This window comes from Mauremys reevesii, linkage group 22, assembly GCF_016161935.1.
Source record: "Mauremys reevesii isolate NIE-2019 linkage group 22, ASM1616193v1, whole genome shotgun sequence".
Lineage (NCBI taxonomy): Eukaryota > Metazoa > Chordata > Testudines > Geoemydidae > Mauremys > Mauremys reevesii.
The window spans coordinates 12,787,877-12,799,469 of NC_052644.1; the positions used below are offsets into that span (position 1 = coordinate 12,787,877).

Genomic DNA, 11,593 nt, shown 5'->3' on the forward strand with positions numbered 1-11,593 from the left:
CGCAATTAAGCCAGTCTCTATGCCTCCATTTCCCCCTTCTTCTTCCCCAGTGTGGGGGGTTTGGCAAGGAAAAATGGGGCAAGGCTCGGGATTCATATGACGTGGCTTCTGGAATACCCATTGTGTGGGATCTGTTGGTATCGAGAACGGTTTATCGCATCCTTCAGGATGCTGTATCTCACAAGGTGGGGATTTCTGTCTGCAAGCGCTGTCTCAGAATTGGAAGGAAAGATGAAAGCAGAACCTTTCATCACTCCTCCTCCCCACTCCTATCCTGAGCATCCTTGGGCGTTCTTTAGCCACTACTCCAGATCTCTCTAATATCCTTCAGGCCGGTGATTAGGGCGCACTGGTGAGTGGTGGGAAATCAAGCTGAAATTCCTGATCCACATCAGGCAGAGGGGAACTCACTGGGGCTCCACCTCCTCGGTGAGCGGTGTAGCAAGAGGCCCTGGTTTACACATGGCTTGTGTGTATATGCAGGAGGATCTTGAGCTGAGAAGGGCAGTTGCATCCTTTCTTCAGAAATGGACAACACTGTTACAACTGACCTTTTGTACATTTCCTCGCATTCTCATAAAAGCTGTTTGCACGCCTCCAAAGTGGGATGGAGCCCGTTTGTGAATGCTGAAATATTGATTTTCTTTTTCAGGAGAAATGGAGGACAAGAATAGTAAGTACTGACGGGACTGTCCAGTGGCTTCACCGGCCCACAAGAAATGAAATGAAATACGTCCACCTATAACTAAAAAACAGGGCGGGAGGGGAAAATACCTCTATAATAGAAGAAAATTATGATTTGTTTCTCACTTTGTCTTTTCTGAGCTCAAAAATGAACTTTTACTGCCCAGGGATCGCATGTTTTCTCATATTTCTGTTGATTTGCAGAGTGTGGGTATGATTTTTAGAGTTGTTGAGCACTCCTAACTCCCAATTAACTCAAGAGGAGAGACAGCATGTCTGGACATATAAGGTCACTAAAGACGCTCTTAAAATCAGGGGCCACTCTTACAAATTCAACTTCAAGATGTGCAACAGCACGAGGGAAGTCAGCTTAGACTCTCAGCAGACCTTTCCCCTTTCCTTAGTTTACCTCTTTCTATTATTGATTGTGGGAGAAAAAAACACATTTCAATTTTCTCTCACATTCTAGTGTTTACTACATCTTTCCTCCTTAATCTTCTTCCTAATGTGCCATGGTCTCATTCTTCCCGTTGCTCTTTCAGTCCTCCCATTTCGCGTCCATCGAACCAACATAGAGATGAATAGGGTGTAAAATTTGTGATAGAGTCAGTTTTCAAGATTACCTTTTCATTATTAAAATAGTGTAGATCTATCGCCCTCTCACGTCATGTCAGAACATTCTTGTATTCTTTCCTGTCTCATACATCCAATACATCCCTTGATGTTGGATTTCATAGTGCTGAATCACACCTCCCAGATGCTGTGCAGACATACCGTGTGTGTCACAAAGGGAGTGAAGTAGGGCAGGAGTGTGTTCCTATCTTTAAATTTCACTACGGGTTTGCATATTGAAAGACTTGCATTATTACTATTTTGAAATACTATTTTTCTTTTTCCTTTTTTTTCCACTTTTCCAGAGGCGCTTGAGACGCAGAATGGTAGGTTTGCTTTGATTTTTGAGTGTAGTGTTAATCAGAGTGATCGCAAATTATTCGTTGCTTGTGGGTATCACAATCATTCCGTCATCAAACTCAGGGTTCAAGCCAGTGTAGATGAGGTGTCTGTGGCAATGAGTGACTGGGAGATGGGCATTTCCAAGCACGAGTGAGTGGAGTGTGGGCTGGATCTCCAACCTCCTGGGTGAATGCCATAACAAGAGGCCTTAGTTTAGAGAAGGGTTGTGTGTGGATGTAGGAGGATCTTGAGCTGAGAACCGCAGTTGCATTGTCTGTCCATTTTTAAGAAATGAACAATACTGTTGTAACCTGGCATTAGTGCATTTCCTTGCATTTTCATGTGTGCGCTTTCTACGCAATTAAGCCAGTCTCTATGCCTCCATTTCCCCCTTCTTCTTCCCCAGTGTGGGGGGTTTGGCAAGGAAAAATGGGGCAAGGATCGGGATTCATATGACGTGGCTTCTGGAATACCCATTGTGTGGGATCTGTTGGTATCGAGAACGGTTTATCGCATCCTTCAGGATGCTGTATCTCACAAGGTGGGGATTTCTGTCTGCAAGCGCTGTCTCAGAATTGGAAGGAAAGATGAAAGCAGAACCTTTCATCACTCCTCCTCCCCACTCCTATCCTGAGCATCCTTGGGCGTTCTTTAGCCACTACTCCAGATCTCTCTAATATCCTTCAGGCCGGTGATTAGGGCGCACTGGTGAGTGGTGGGAAATCCAAGCTGAAATTCCTGATCCACATCAGGCAGAGGGGAACTCACTGGGGCTCCCACCTCCTCGGTGAGCGGTGTAGCAAGAGGCCCTGGTTTACACATGGCTTGTGTGTATATGCAGGAGGATCTTGAGCTGAGAAGGGCAGTTGCATCCTTTCTTCAGAAATGGACAACACTGTTGCAACTGACCTTTTGTACATTTCCTCGCATTCTCATATAAGCTGTTTGCACGCCTCCAAAGTGGGATGGAGCCCGTTTGTGAATGCTGAAATATTGATTTTCTTTTTCAGGAGAAATGGAGGACAAGAATAGTAAGTACTGACGGGACTGTCCAGTGGCTTCACCGGCCCACAAGAAATGAAATGAAATACGTCCACCTATAACTAAAAAACAGGGCGGGAGGGGAAAATACCTCTATAATAGAAGAAAATTATGATTTGTTTCTCACTTTGTCTTTTCTGAGCTCAAAAATGAACTTTTACTGCCCAGGGATCGCATGTTTTCTCATATTTCTGTTGATTTGCAGAGTGTGGGTATGATTTTTAGAGTTGTTGAGCACTCCTAACTCCCAATTAACTCAAGAGGAGAGACAGCATGTCTGGACATATAAGGTCACTAAAGACGCTCTTAAAATCAGGGCCACTCTTACAAATTCAACTTCAAGATGTGCAACAGCACGAGGGAAGTCAGCTTAGACTCTCAGCAGACCTTTCCCCTTTCCTTAGTTTACCCCTTTCTATTATTGATTGTGGGAGAAAAAAACACATTTCAATTTTCTCTCACATTCTAGTGTTTACTACATCTTTCCTCCTTAATCTTCTTCCTAATGTGCCATGGTCTCATTCTTCCCGTTGCTCTTTCAGTCCTCCCATTTCGCGTCCATCGAACCAACATAGAGATGAATAGGTGTAAAATTTGTGATAGAGTCAGTTTTCAAGATTACCTTTTCATTATTAAAATAGTGTAGATCTATCGCCTCTCACGTCATGTCAGAACATTCTTGTATTCTTTCCTGTCTCATACATCCAATACATCCCTTGATGTTGGATTTCATAGTGCTGAATCACACCTCCCAGATGCTGTGCAGACATACCGTGTGTGTCACAAAGGAAGTGAAGTAGGGCAGGAGTGTGTTCCTATCTTTAAATTTCACTACGGGTTTGCATATTGAAAGACTTGCATTATTACTATTTTGAAATACTATTTTTCTTTTCCTTTTTTCCACTTTTCCAGAGGCGCTTGAGACGCAGAATGGTAGGTTTGCTTTGTTTTTGAGTGTAGTGTTAATCAGAGTGATCGCAAATTATTCGTTGCTTGTGGGTATCACAATCATTCCGTCATCAAACTCAGGGTTCAAGCCAGTGTAGATGAGGTGTCTGTGGCAATGAGTGACTGGGAGATGGGCATTTCCAAGCACGAGTGAGTGGAGTGTGGGCTGGATCTCCAACCTCCTGGGTGAATGCCATAACAAGAGGCCTTAGTTTAGAGAAGGGTTGTGTGTGGATGTAGGAGGATCTTGAGCTGAGAACCGCAGTTGCATTGTCTGTCCATTTTTAAGAAATGAACAATACTGTTGTAACCCGGCATTAGTGCATTTCCTTGCATTTTCATGTGTGCGCTTTCTACGTCTCCAAGGCGGGCTGGATCCCATTTGTGAATGTTGAAATATTGATTGTCTTTTTCAGGAGAACTTCAGGAAAACAATCGTAAGTATTGATGGCATTATCCAGTGCCTTCACTAGCAGCAAATGAAATGAAATTCACCAACCTATATATAAATAGCGAAGAGAAATCCCTTTATAATGGAAGAAAATTATGATTTGTTTCTCCAACTTTTTCTTGTCTGAGCTGAACAATGAATTTTACTCCTGTGGATCACTTTTTTTGTTATACTTTCCATTGATTTTGCATCTCCACCTTCAGAGATTGTGGGTCTGATTTTCAGAGTTGTTGAGCACTCCTATCTCTCAATTAACTCAAGAGGAGAGACAGGATCTCTGGACATATAAGGTCACAAATATACTCTCTGAAAATCAGGGGCCACTCATACAAATTCAGCTTCAAAATGTGCAACAGCATAAGGAAACTCAGCTTAGACTCTGAACAGACCTTTCCATTTTCCTTAGTTTTCCTAATTCTGTTATATTTCCCAGAAAAAATATGTTTTAACTTTCTCCCCGTTTTAATGTTTTCTACATGGTTTCTCTTTAATCGTCTTACCAGTCTGCCATGGTCTCATTCCTCCTGTTGCTGTCTGAGTCCACCCATTTCTCCTCCGTCGAGTCAATTTAGCGATTAATACAGTTTAAGATTTGTGATAGAGTCAGTTTTCAAGACTACCTTTTCATTATTAAAATATTATAGACGTATCACCATCTCATGTCATGTCAGGATATTCGTGTACTCTTTCCTGTCTCATACCTCAAATGCTTGCCTTAATGTTGGATTTCATAGTGATGAATCACATGTCCCAGCTACTGTGTAGGCACATCCTGTGTGTCACCAAAGGAAGTAAAGCTGGACAGGAATCTGTCCTTACTTTTAATTTGGCTACGGCTTCCAATTGAAAAACTTGCTTTGTATTTTGAAATAATTTTAATTTTTCCTTTTTCAGAGGCCCTTGAGATGCAGAATGGAGGTTTACTTTGGTTTACTCCATTTTGTGTTAATCAGACTGATTGCAAATAATTTCTAGGTTGTTGGTATCACAATCATTCCTTCAACAGAGGCAGGGTTCAAGCCATTGTAGATGAGGTGTCTGTGGCAATGGGTGATTGGGAGATGGGCATTTCCAAGCAGGAGTGAGTGGAGTGTGGGCTGGGTCTCCAGTTTTGTGCGAGCCCAGGGCCTTTTCTCTGTTTAGTTCCGAATGAAAGATTCTGAGCTGTCACTCCTCTGGCTGATGGATCAGGTGTGGTGTGTAGGAATGGGGATGAATGAGAAAACTGATGGTTGTAACTGGGCAGGGCCGCAGTGAGGTAAGGTAAGTTGTGTTGATCCAATTTCTAATTGAAATCTCACGGTTTTTGCAGGCAAACTCCTGACATTGAACAGTAAGTTCTGCAAGATTTCTCAATTGCCTTTTTATCCTATAGAAGACTGTTCTTAAATGAAAACAGCTATTTCTTCATTTCCTAGTTTCCAGTCAATCCACGGAGTGATCGTTACCCATCAGATTGCTTTTCACCCTTAGTGGAACCATTGAGGGCTCTTGCTCACAGAAAGTTATTTCACTAGCCTAGAATAGTTTCTCTTTGGCCTCTAATTGAGGGATAGATTTTAAGTATCCTTTTGGCATAAACAGTAATAATGCCATGCCTCCTCTTCCATTAACTTTCACTTCCCTGTATTCAGGAGGCTAGCATAAGATATTGATGGTGCTTATTTTTGAGGATTAAACCTTTTCTTTAGCTGGTGTGCGTTATTAATTATGGAAATCATTTGAAGAAGATGCAAAAATTATCTTTTTATGTGCTGTGCCTCTATGGAACAGTATGTCTATGAGTTTCAACAAATCCTTTGTTTCCTCTTCTCAGCCACTCTGTAGCTTCTGCATGCTGCTCTCGCTGCACAAACTCCCTCCCATGAAAACAAAAAAAACTAAATAAAGGATGTGCGTTCTCGGGGAATGCCCTTGAGATGGGGAAATATTGTGTGGCATTAAGCCAGTCTATATGTCTCCATTTCCCCCTTCTTCTTCCCCAGTGTGGGGGGTTTGGCAAGGAACAACGGGGCAAGGCTCGGGATTCATATGACGTGGCTTCTGGAATACCCATTGTGTGGGATCTGTTGGTATCGAGAACGGTTTATCGCATCCTTCAGGATGCTGTATCTCACAAGGTGGGGATTTCTGTCTGCAAGCGCTGTCTCAGAATTGGAAGGAAAGATGAAAGCAGAACCTTTCATCACCTCCTCCCCACTCCTATCCTGAGCATCCTTGGGCGTTCTTTAGCCACTACTCCAGATCTCTCTAATATCCTTCAGGCCGGTGATTAGGGCGCACTGGTGAGTGGTGGGAAATCCAAGCTGAAATTCCTGATCCACATCAGGCAGAGGGGAACTCACTGGGGCTCCCACCTCCTCGGTGAGCGGTGTAGCAAGAGGCCCTGGTTTACACATGGCTTGTGTGTATATGCAGGAGGATCTTGAGCTGAGAAGGGCAGTTGCATCCTTTCTTCAGAAATGGACAACACTGTTGCAACTGACCTTTTGTACATTTCCTCACATTCTCATATAAGCTGTTTGCACGCCTCCAAAGTGGGATGGAGCCCGTTTGTGAATGCTGAAATATTGATTTTCTTTTTCAGGAGAAATGGAGGACAAGAATAGTAAGTACTGACGGGACTGTCCAGTGGCTTCACCGGCCCACAAGAAATGAAATGAAATACGTCCACCTATAACTAAAAAACAGGGCGGGAGGGGAAAATACCTCTATAATAGAAGAAAATTATGATTTGTTTCTCACTTTGTCTTTTCTGAGCTCAAAAATGAACTTTTACTGCCCAGGGATCGCATGTTTTCTCATATTTCTGTTGATTTGCAGAGTGTGGGTATGATTTTTAGAGTTGTTGAGCACTCCTAACTCCCAATTAACTCAAGAGGAGAGACAGCATGTCTGGACATATAAGGTCACTAAAGACGCTCTTAAAATCAGGGGCCACTCTTACAAATTCAACTTCAAGATGTGCAACAGCACGAGGGAAGTCAGCTTAGACTCTCAGCAGACCTTTCCCCTTTCCTTAGTTTACCCCTTTCTATTATTGATTGTGGGAGAAAAAAACACATTTCAATTTTCTCTCACATTCTAGTGTTTACTACATCTTTCCTCCTTAATCTTCTTCCTAATGTGCCATGGTCTCATTCTTCCCGTTGCTCTTTCAGTCCTCCCATTTCGCGTCCATCGAACCAACATAGAGATGAATAGGGTAAAATTTGTGATAGAGTCAGTTTTCAAGATTACCTTTTCATTATTAAAATAGTGTAGATCTATCGCCCTCTCACGTCATGTCAGAACATTCTTGTATTCTTTCCTGTCTCATACATCCAATACATCCCTTGATGTTGGATTTCATAGTGCTGAATCACACCTCCCAGATGCTGTGCAGACATACCGTGTGTGTCACAAAGGAAGTGAAGTAGGGCAGGGAGTGTGTTCCTATCTTTAAATTTCACTACGGGTTTGCATATTGAAAGACTTGCATTATTACTATTTTGAAATACTATTTTTCTTTTTCCTTTTTTTTCCACTTTTCCAGAGGCGCTTGAGACGCAGAATGGTAGGTTTGCTTTGATTTTTGAGTGTAGTGTTAATCAGAGTGATCGCAAATTATTCGTTGCTTGTGGGTATCACAATCATTCCGTCATCAAACTCAGGGTTCAAGCCAGTGTAGATGAGGTGTCTGTGGCAATGAGTGACTGGGAGATGGGCATTTCCAAGCACGAGTGAGTGGAGTGTGGGCTGGATCTCCAACCTCCTGGGTGAATGCCATAACAAGAGGCCTTAGTTTAGAGAAGGGTTGTGTGTGGATGTAGGAGGATCTTGAGCTGAGAACCGCAGTTGCATTGTCTGTCCATTTTTAAGAAATGAACAATACTGTTGTAACCCGGCATTAGTGCATTTCCTTGCATTTTCATGTGTGCGCTTTCTACGTCTCCAAGGCGGGCTGGATCCCATTTGTGAATGTTGAAATATTGATTGTCTTTTTCAGGAGAACTTCAGGAAAACAATCGTAAGTATTGATGGCATTATCCAGTGCCTTCACTAGCAGCAAATGAAATGAAATTCACCAACCTATATATAAAATTATGATTTGTTTCTCCAACTTTTTCTTGTCTGAGCAGAACAATGAATTTTACTCCCTGCGGATCACTTTTTTTTGTTATACTTTCCATTGATTTTGCATCTCCACCTTCAGAGAGTGTGGGTCTGATTTTCAGAGTTGTTGATCACTCCTATCTCTCAATTAACTCAAGAGGAGAGACAGGATCTCAAGGGTTCAAGCCATTGTAGATGTGGTGTCTGTGGCAATGAGTGACTGGGAGATGGGCATTTCCAAGCAGGAGTGAGTGGAGTGTGGGCTGGGTCTCCAGTTTTGTGCGAGCCCAGGGCCTTTTCTCTGTTTAGTTCCGGAATGAAAGATTCTGAGCTGTCACTCCTCTGGCTGATGGATCAGGTGTGGTGTGTAGGAATGGGGATGAATGAGAAAACTGATGGTTGTAACTGGGCAGGGCCGCAGGGACATATCCTTCAGTGAGGTAAGGTAAGTTGTGTTGATCCAATTTCTAATTGAAATCTCACGGTTTTTTGCAGGCAAACTCCTGACATTGAACAGTAAGTTCTGCAAGATTTCTCAATTGCCTTTTTATCCTATAGAAGACTGTTCTTAAATGAAAACAGCTATTTCTTCATTTCCTAGTTTCCAGTCAATCCACGGAGTGATCGTTACCCATCAGATTGCTTTTCACCCCTTAGTGGAACCATTGAGGGCTCTTGCTCACAGAAAGTTATTTCACTAGCCTAGAATAGTTTCTCTTTGGCCTCTAATTGAGGGATAGATTTTAAGTATCCTTTTTGGCATAAACAGTAATAATGCCATGCCTCCTCTTCCATTAACTTTCACTTCCCCTGTATTCAGGAGGCTAGCATAAGATATTGATGGTGCTTATTTTTTGAGGATTAAACCTTTTTCTTTAGCTGGTGTGCGTTATTAATTATGGAAATCATTTGAAGAAGATGCAAAAATTATCTTTTTTATGTGCTGTGCGCCTCTATGGAACAGTATTTCTATGAGTTTCAACAAATACTTTGTTTCCTCTTCTCAGCCACTCTGTAGCTTCTGCATGCTGCTCTCGCTGCACAAACTCCCTCCCATGAAAACAAAAAAAACTAAATAAAGGATGTGCGTTCTCGGGGAATGCCCTTGAGATGGGGAAATATTGTGTGGCATTAAGCCAGTCTATATGTCTCCATTTCCCCCTTCTTCTTCCCCAGTGTGGGGGGTTTGGCAAGGAAAAATGGGGCAAGGCTCGGGATTCATATGACGTGGCTTCTGGAATACCCATTGTGTGGGATCTGTTGGTATCGAGAATGGTTTATCGCATCCTTCAGGATGCTGTATCTCACAAGGTGGGGATTTCTGTCTGCAAGCGCTGTCTCAGAATTGGAAGGAAAGATGAAAGCAGAACCTTTCATCACTCCTCCTCCCCACTCCTATCCTGAGCATCCTTGGGCGTTCTTTAGCCACTACTCCAGATCTCTCTAATATCCTTCAGGCCGGTGATTAGGGCGCACTGGTGAGTGGTGGGAAATCCAAGCTGAAATTCCTGATCCACATCAGGCAGAGGAACTCACTGGGGCTCCCACCTCCTCGGTGAGCGGTGTAGCAAGAGGCCCTGGTTTACACATGGCTTGTGTGTATATGCAGGAGGATCTTGAGCTGAGAAGGGCAGTTGCATCCTTTCTTCAGAAATGGACAACACTGTTGCAACTGACCTTTTGTACATTTCCTCACATTCTCATATAAGCTGTTTGCACGCCTCCAAAGTGGGATGGAGCCCGTTTGTGAATGCTGAAATATTGATTTTCTTTTTCAGGAGAAATGGAGGACAAGAATAGTAAGTACTGACGGGACTGTCCAGTGGCTTCACCGGCCCACAAGAAATGAAATGAAATACGTCCACCTATAACTAAAAAACAGGGCGGGAGGGGAAAATACCTCTATAATAGAAGAAAATTATGATTTGTTTCTCACTTTGTCTTTTCTGAGCTCAAAAATGAACTTTTACTGCCCAGGGATCGCATGTTTTCTCATATTTCTGTTGATTTGCAGAGTGTGGGTATGATTTTTAGAGTTGTTGAGCACTCCTAACTCCCAATTAACTCAAGAGGAGAGACAGCATGTCTGGACATATAAGGTCACTAAAGACGCTCTTAAAATCAGTGGCCACTCTTACAAATTCAACTTCAAGATGTGCAACAGCACGAGGGAAGTCAGCTTAGACTCTCAGCAGACCTTTCCCTTTCCTTAGTTTACCCTTTCTATTATTGATTGTGGGAGAAAAAAACACATTTCAATTTTCTCTCACATTCTAGTGTTTACTACATCTTTCCTCCTTAATCTTCTTCCTAATGTGCCATGGTCTCATTCTTCCCGTTGCTCTTTCAGTCCTCCCATTTCGCGTCCATCGACCCAACATAGAGATGAATAGGGTGTAAAATTTGTGATAGAGTCAGTTTTCAAGATTACCTTTTCATTATTAAAATAGTGTAGATCTATCGCCCTCTCACGTCATGTCAGAACATTCTTGTATTCTTTCCTGTCTCATACATCCAATACATCCCTTGATGTTGGATTTCATAGTGCTGAATCACACCTCCCAGATGCTGTGCAGACATACCGTGTGTGTCACAAAGGAAGTGAAGTAGGGCAGGGAGTGTGTTCCTATCTTTAAATTTCACTACGGGTTTGCATATTGAAAGACTTGCATTATTACTATTTTGAAATACTATTTTTCTTTTCCTTTTTTTTCCACTTTTCCAGAGGCGCTTGAGACGCAGAATGGTAGGTTTGCTTTGATTTTTGAGTGTAGTGTTAATCAGAGTGATCGCAAATTATTCGTTGCTTGTGGGTATCACAATCATTCCGTCATCAAACTCAGGGTTCAAGCCAGTGTAGATGAGGTGTCTGTGGCAATGAGTGACTGGGAGATGGGCATTTCCAAGCACGAGTGAGTGGAGTGTGGGCTGGATCTCCAACCTCCTGGGTGAATGCCATAACAAGAGGCCTTAGTTTAGAGAAGGGTTGTGTGTGGATGTAGGAGGATCTTGAGCTGAGAACCGCAGTTGCATTGTCTGTCCATTTTTAAGAAATGAACAATACTGTTGTAACCCGGCATTAGTGCATTTCCTTGCATTTTCATGTGTGCGCTTTCTACGTCTCCAAGGCGGGCTGGATCCCATTTGTGAATGTTGAAATATTGATTGTCTTTTTCAGGAGAACTTCAGGAAAACAATCGTAAGTATTGATGGCATTATCCAGTGCCTTCACTAGCAGCAAATGAAATGAAATTCACCAACCTATATATAAAATTATGATTTGTTTCTCCAACTTTTTCTTGTCTGAGCAGAACAATGAATTTTACTCCCTGCGGATCACTTTTTTTTGTTATACTTTCCATTGATTTTGCATCTCCACCTTCAGAGAGTGTGGGTCTGATTTTCAGAGTTGTTGATCAC

General features: G+C 42.5%; 1 long non-coding RNA gene across 1 annotated transcript; it reads left to right on the forward strand.

Annotated features, from left to right (window-relative positions):
• Positions 1 to 2,648: 2,648 nt before the first annotated feature.
• Positions 2,649 to 4,994, forward strand: LOC120388916. Its single transcript, XR_005590673.1, has 4 exons — positions 2,649 to 2,669; positions 3,592 to 3,612; positions 4,044 to 4,064; positions 4,973 to 4,994. It is a non-coding gene; the product is annotated as an uncharacterized LOC120388916 (long non-coding RNA).
• The last annotated feature ends 6,599 nt before the right edge of the window (positions 4,995 to 11,593 follow it).